This window comes from Anguilla anguilla, chromosome 7 (assembly GCF_013347855.1).
Source record: "Anguilla anguilla isolate fAngAng1 chromosome 7, fAngAng1.pri, whole genome shotgun sequence".
NCBI lineage: Eukaryota > Metazoa > Chordata > Actinopteri > Anguilliformes > Anguillidae > Anguilla > Anguilla anguilla.
Genome location: NC_049207.1, coordinates 55,444,497 through 55,452,424, shown reverse-complemented (window position 1 = coordinate 55,452,424; position 7,928 = coordinate 55,444,497). Strand labels below are relative to the sequence as shown.

The following is a 7,928-nucleotide window of genomic DNA, read 5'->3' as shown; positions in this document are numbered from 1 at the left end:
CCCACATGAAAGGCTCAGACAGTGGGCTGGCAGCCAGGCCCCAGCTACCTGGAGACGAAGCCCTGCTACCTCACAGGTTTTGATGTTTATCTTGATCCGGGACGCTGATGGATGAGCCGGGGTGGGGGCGTGTGGAGGGGGGGGGGGGGCGTGCAGGCGGGTGGGGGGGGTGTGCTGTTATGTCGTGGCCTGCAATTAATCTCCCTGACATCCGACGTGCCCCTGGGGGGGGGGGGGGTGCTGGTACTGATCCCCGCAGTGGGGGACCCAGGATCGGCTCGCCGTGTGCGAGTCTGGCAGCTCCCAGCATTCCCTGCCAGCCCTCCTGTGGCTCCTCCACACCTGCAGAATTCCCTGGACTGCCGCGAGGAAGTGACGTGCGCACTTCAAAAACTCCCCCCCCTGCCAACCCCCCCCCCCCTAGGCCGCGCTGGTTAGCGTACGCGTCGCGCGAGACTCCACCTAGTGTTTCTGTATGTGATCCATTTTTACAGTGTTTTTAGACAGTGGTACTGATACTGAACACCAAAATACTACTACTACCACTAATAATGCTGATTAAAACACCTGCACAGGTGTTGTTACTGCAGCTAACTGCAGTGGATGTGTGGTGAAGTTCTTCCTTTCAAATGAGAATTTGTTGTTAAGTTGGCATCACAGCGCAGCATTTTGCAGGCATAGGGACTTACGGGGGGAAAAAAATGGTAAAAATGATACATGCATTACATTACAGGCATTTAGCAGACGCTCTTATCCAGAGCGACTTACACAACTTTTACGTAGCATTTTACATTGTATCCATTTATACAGCTGGATATATACTGAAGCAATTTCGGTTAAGTATCTTGCTCAAGGGTACAACGGCAGTGTCCTACCTGGGAATCGAACCTGCGACCTTTCGGTTACAAGTCTAGTTCCCTACCCACTGTGCTACACTCCGTCCTTGGCATTAAAGCTCATTACAGTTCTTCTCCGAGTAATGATTTAGCACTGTGCTAATACTGTGGAAGAGGAGGTTCGTCTCCACCCTAGCGCTGCGTTTCTTTTAATTAAATTCTGTTTAAAATCAGTTTCTTTGAAGATAATGAGTTCATTTGGATATGTAAAAGAGTTATTTTGATCGGGCTCTGTGCTTTACCTTTGATTTCTCTATTATTTTACTCATTGTTAACTTGCGTTCTGTTTGATTGTAAAACCTCGGGCTGCTTGTAGACTGTACTTATTTTTTTATGCAAATTGGAGGAGCAGGGGAACAAACAGCGAAGTGTTGTGAACAAACGAGAGGCTGAGAGAAGGCGTTTAATCGAGGGGCCTGGGAACGCGGCGTGCGGCTGCGTCTGCGTCTGCGGCGTGCGGCTGCGTCTGCGTCTGCGGCTGCGTCTGCGTCTGTGGGTATTCAGGCTTTGGTCTGGTGATCGCGGGGTTTGTTTGTATCCAGAAGCCAGGGTGGTGGTGGCAGTTCTTGCTCTTAAGTGACTCTCAAAGACGAAGTGGCTGAACAGCACCCGCAGTAACAACATTCTGCCTCCAGGGGTGCAAGAGCGAAAGCTTAGTCTGAGCCAATAGAAAGACCACCTGTTAGGTACGTGTCTTTTAATGGCCTGAGAGATTAACTGTGCTGTTTGATCACTATGGCGTCTGACCAGGTTCTGTAAACTAGCATGAGGTAGCTTTATTACTGCACTGGGTAATTCACTTTCATACTGGGCCCAGAGTGAAGACTGCCCCCTACTGGTCTCTGTCCAAACACTAACCAAGCACAGGCCTGCTTAGCTCCTGGAATGGCATTCATGTCACCCTCAAACTGGGAACGAGAACAATTCATATTTGGCTGGTCATGGCTGTATGTACAGTGGACTGCAAACCAGCAGCATCCCCTCTGTTTTAAGTTTTAAGTCCTGAAAACACTTTTGGGTTTAGTTTGATCTTCTGTCACCCATCTTCTTTGGGAAGATCTCAAACTTTTCTTTGTGGTTTTCTGTGAGAGCTGAACTTCAGAGGTCGAGCAAAGCTCTCTGTTTTTCCCCTGATATTCGGCAACATCCCCCGATTGTTCCTGTCCTTCAAAGGGAACATTCCTCTCTCTCCCAGAACTGCTGCCGCAAAAAAAAAAAAAAAAAAAGAACCGGACCTCTTCATACATTTTTATTCTTTTTTTCCTCAAGGAGACTGAAACTTCAAAAGTCCCCCCCCCCCCCAAAAAAAAAACAGTGGAACACACTGATGTCATCTTCTTCAGATGCTTCAGTGCAAGACAAACAGTTCTTAGTAGTGAGATGTTTTTTAAAAATGTGAGATGTAGAGAGAAAACTGAGCTCAGTAGCATTTCAGAATCTTGAAAACATTGAGCTGAAATGGTAATGCACAGTTATCTGAACAAAGAAATAACATGAAAAATACTATCAGAGCATTTCAGTACCATTCACTTTGGCCAAATATATTTGTTGTGAATAACTAACTGAAAGTTATTCTGTAACATATGGTCTAATATAACATATATATTACATTTTTGGAAAATCTAGATTGAATCTATATTAAATAAACAGCATCTTGCGTCTGTAAAAAGATATAATTAACACTATTAACATACGATTTGTTGCACTGAAGAGCAGTTATTTGTACCAAAGTAGATTCATGTTTCATGATGTTATTAATGATTCTGTTGTAAATTAATGATGGTTCTTATGAACTCACAATACAGTGAGAAACACCAAGAACGAAAACACGCTACAGACCCGCTTAAATATTTCATATTGAAATGAGGGACAGACGTCCCGTGCACGACACCATTGGTGAATCGAGGAGCTGAAATTGCAGAGATTATGGGCTTACATGTGCACAATGTCGGTGTTTTGTGTTTAGTTTTCCGGAAGTGGGGGGGCGGAGACGGGGCGGTCGCCACGGTGCTTCTAAAGAAACGGTAACACACCTAATTGATGCGCAGCGTAGGAAGAGATGGTTAAAAAAGATAAAAGTGTTGTCATGGAAACAGAAAGCCAGTCTGTGCCTTGGACGAAAGGCCTCCAGGTCCGGCATAGTTTCTTACTGAAGGTCATGTGACGCGGTTTTTTAAAAAAAAGCAGCAACTCTCGTCTTAATGTTGCACTCCCGTGAAGTTGCTTATTCTTAAAAAATCACCAGAAATGGAAGAAGAATATGGTTTTGAATGTTTCAAAGGAGCATTTTTAAAAATAATTTTGCAGCAAGTAAATGGAGCAGACATTTACAAAAGTTAACTGAAATTAAAATGCAATTCCACACCCAATACTGTTATTAAATCGAGCTGTTAAGAACAGTGGAGATAAAGCTATAGCATAGTTTTAAGTGTGCAAATCATTTAAAAAAAAAAAAAAAACTTTTTGAGAAGAAAGGCACACAAATGACCCCTGCTGGACACTCTCACGGTGTGTTGTATGTGTTACACAATGTGCTGTTCTTTTGGAAGGAAATTCTACAAAGCCTTTTTCCTGCAGATTTTTCAGCTCTCAAACAATAGAAAAAATATAATATCTGGGAGCAGCCTGACTCTGGAGCCAGAGAATGTTCATTTATGAAAGCGTAAAAACAAGTTTAACATCAGAAAATTGCTTCCCACACCTGATATTTCATTTAACAGCAATGGCACGACTGGACTAAGAGATACAGTCATCACACATAAAGATTTTTGAAACGCTATATATACTATTTGATGCACATTTTCCAGCTAATTTCATATCATTATTCACATATTTTGCCGGAAAAGGCTAATCATTTTTGGTATCACATAATTTCTGCCATGAATTAGTCATCTATCTCATTATTTTTCTGTGGCTTTTATCCTTCCAATTAGAATCAACCACTCAGAGGCCATATAGATCTGGCAGGGAGAAAATGACTCAAGAAGACATCTTTGCACATCATTACCATTCGCAATAAAATTCCCCACCCTCATTGCAACAATCTGTGTATTATAATGAGGGAATAAACTTTTTCAGTTGACTTTTTAAAAGATTGTGGCGCTCATTTTCGTTCATCATTAAAAACTGTGTTCTGATATCTTGCGTGCGATCACCAAAATATCCCCAAGGGTTGTGAAAAGCAGTCCTGTATGAGCAAATCTGAGCCTATAGCTGAACTCAGTATATTCATGTTTTGATAAAACTTTTAAATTCTTATAATGTATGCACCATTTTACAGCCATTAATTTTATTCAGCAGCAGTGGTTCTTGTTGTACGTCGCGCTGGATAAGAGCGTCTGCTAAATGCCTGTAATGTAATGTAATTGTCCTCACCAAGGCAAGTATTTCTAAGTAGCCTGAATTGCTCTTAGTTTTGGTTTAGAGTTGGATGTAAGACATAGGAGTGAAAGACTGAACTGAAGTAAGAACGCTACAGAGGTTAAATAAACAATATCTCATTAATTAAAATAGCATACTTGTAACAAGAATTCTGAATTTTGTGGCTCAAATATACCACAATGTGGAGAGGGGGTCTTAAGGTTGTCCCAATGTGTGAAGTGGTACATAAAATTAAAGAAAGCACACACCTGCATAGCATTAGTTCCCTCCCCACAGACGACAGATGTAATTGCAATAGCAGGGAAAATATAATGGAATACTCCGGGTATGTTTAACCGTAACGCAAGCTTGGCCGTCTGTTTGTGTTTCCCTTCGAATGCATGCACAGAAACCCTCCAAATGTATAGATTCATTATTTTTCAGATGCTTACTTTGTTCAAGATTGAACGCCATAATTACCTTTGGTAACTCTTCTGTAATTATGTTTGCTCTATATGGAAACACACCATATTTACCCCCCCCCCCACACACACTTTCTGACTGGCTCAGCAATTAGCCTCAGCCAAGGTACAACCAGCCGTTCATGTATTGAATAAGAAAAGATCTGTTCGCTTCAAACGTAAATGGCAGGTGCATTAAATATAATGCACTTGGATGCTCTTGATCTTTTACAATAGTTTATTGCATATTCATCAAAGAAATCTTTGAGCCAGCAGAAAGGGGTATTGGCACTGATGTAGACAGCTCTGCAACATCCTACAGGTCAGCAGGCTTCTCGTCTGGCTCTGTGGCGCAACGGATAGCGCATTGGACTTCTAGACAGTGACACGTTGAAGTCATTCAAAGGTTGTGGGTTCGAGTCCCACCAGAGTCGTGACATTTTCTGACACTGTGTCAAAACTTCACCAGTCGAAGGTCCTCAGAATTGACGGACTGCCTTCTTCCTCATTAGAAAGTTTTAAAAAAAAAACAAAGATGGGAAATAATTCTCTAGTGTTCTGAGAAGTACTTCCTCTTTAACTATCTCCTCTGTAAATAAACATATAAGATAACATACTTTTATAGTGTTATTCCATATAGGAAGGAAAAGTTTTTAAACAATACCATATCTACGCTGTTGTTTGCTTCACGCCTGTTGGCTTTATCAAAGCCCTTCCCTCTCCAGCGTGTTCCCGCAGCTGTGTGTGAAACTAAGAGGGGGTTTCCCCGACAGCAGCCAGCATCAAAGATCAGCGCCACCCAAATATCGCTGTCCCCCCTGCCCCCCCCTTCCCCCTATCCCAAAGTTCAATAAGCATTAAACCCTTCTCCTAGATGAGTCTGCGGCCAGCCAGCACATGCCGAAAAGCCTGCCTTTTGTCTGTTGTGGATCCAGCAGAGATGCGAGATTAGGGGCCAAGCATCGCTCCGTCTCTGATCAGTTCACCTGCATCTCGCCTCCGGGACGGCGAGGGGGCGGGCGAGGATTCGGGCTCCCCTGACAGGACCACCCCTGCTCAGGTAAACAGCCCAGGTTCCTGCCCCTCCCTGGCTGTACCTGGCCGCTGCCCAGGGAAGCCCGCTCGGCCGCAAGCTTCTGATCTCTGTCAGAAGTGAAAAATTTGCCACAGCAAATCACGTATAATTTATGTGACATTCCTTTTTTATTTGTGAAGAGAGGACCTACAAAATTAAATCAATGAAAGTTCCCTTAACTTTAAAGATTAACTTTATCCTGAGATATGAGCATTGCAGTTAATAAGAGAAAAATCTGTCATTTGCAGTGTGTTTGTGTATTTTGTCAAAATATTGCACAGTGATTGGTTTTTGTTTTCATTTAATTTAATAGTAATTCACTGTATTTCAGACAGCCAAACCCATGAATGTAACAGGCTCTCATTTTAAGAGTAACCTTAATTTGATAGACGTGTGAAAATGAAACCTGAATGCCATCCTCTGAAATTTCTTCATGACAACAACGACTGGCTTCTCGCAATCATTTAACGGTAATTTTCTCACAAATTCAGGAGTAGCCGCATTTGTGTTTTTGGCAGAAGGCGAGAGACGTGTTTTGAGAGGGAGACGGGGCCCAGTAATGGGGAGCGAGGCTCTTTAAATCATCGCTGCACGTGGATCTGCCTGCCCCCCGGCCCCCTTAACTTGTTAGCTAATTTCCAGCCATCAAAGGCCGCGTGCAAGAACTGTGGGCAGTGACAGCAACGACAGGAGCTCAAAGGGGGGGCACATTCTGTCTGGTCTCCAGGGGTGTGGGGGGGGGGGTTACCACGGTAATGGCCAGCCTGATGCCACGTGTGATACCCTTCTGATTCCTTTGGGGGGGGGGGGAAGAGAAAATGTGCAACTATGTAGGACTATAAACATTTGATGGAAGGCTGCGATAACCTGCACTTGACTTGTTCTTCACCTTTCGTAAACAAGCTGGGTTTGATCTCGGACCAGGGCTTTGAGAGTGCTGAGCTGGATCTGGGATGTGTCCTCTCAGCTGTTCAGCCACAGTAGTGGACGGGGATGCTCACAACACAATTTAAACTGCCTCACTTCTGAATCTGGTGTTCCCTTCCAGTGTGTGTACGAGCGGCTACGTCTGCCATTGAAGGCTAATTAACCTGAAGACATCTGAGCCCCAAAACAGGATGGCAATAAACAAACAATCTGGCAGAAGTCTAGACTCTGCATTTTCACTGCAAGCTATTACACTCTTGTTCCCTCTCTCTCTCTCTCTCTCACACACACACACACATTTATTTACAATCGCACGCAAACAGAAAAAAACACGCACGCGCTCACGCTCACCGATAAACACACACATGCACACAAGGTACGACCTGCGCTCCGGTGTTCTGTTCTAATTATCGCGGCTTTTAACGCGTGCCTTTGATGAAGCAAAAGAGGCTCTTAGCGGACCACAAATGGAATCATCTCTCAGCTTCTCTTTTAACTCATTCACAGCTCCTGCCATTGGCTAATGCTGTTTTTGTCTCCAACATGGCATAATCTGCAATGGTAAACAGCAGAGGCTAAATCAGGAGTTAATGCAAGAGCTCTAAATGCAAATGAGCTCTTCGTCAGTTCAGCATCAATCATCATCCTCCTCCTCATGATCATCATTGTTATGAACGGGACCTGTATAAAATGTGTTCAGATTATTATTTTGATTTTTAATATTATTTTAATCTCTTAAGCATAAGTCTGTAGTCTTCAAATAGTTTAATGAAATGTCAGTTTTTTTGCTTGCAAGCACAATTACTGTGTAAAAGATGTAAAATTGGGAGCTGCAACTTATCTCAAGACGTTAAATGTAGTGGTATATGTGGTCCAATCAAGATGGAATTGTAGAGAGGTAACCTTTCAATGGGGGATTTTCTCTTCAGATTTTAGGCGCACCACATCTGTCAGGAAAAGCAAGGTTTAAGGCAAGGCACTTGCTTCAGTGTATATCCAGCTGTATAAATGGCTGCAATGCAAATGCTGTGTGAAAAGTTCTATAGGTTTGTATTGATAAGAGCATCTGCTAAATGCCTTAATCTAATTATCTCTGTCCATTATTAGAGAACATCAGCAAGGAATCGGTGCCACGGCGCAAAAGGAAACAGGGTTGCGGTTGGATTAGTAAGGCACCGTCGACCGGGTCCTCGGGTTCGCTGCGGTGTG

The 7,928-nt window shown here is 43.4% G+C and overlaps 1 non-coding gene across 1 annotated transcript; it reads left to right on the top strand.

Annotated features, from left to right (window-relative positions):
- The first annotated feature begins 5,058 nt into the window (after positions 1-5,058).
- Positions 5,059-5,151, top strand: trnar-ucu. The gene is made up of 2 exons: positions 5,059-5,095; positions 5,116-5,151. It is a non-coding gene; the product is annotated as a tRNA-Arg (tRNA).
- The last annotated feature ends 2,777 nt before the right edge of the window (positions 5,152-7,928 follow it).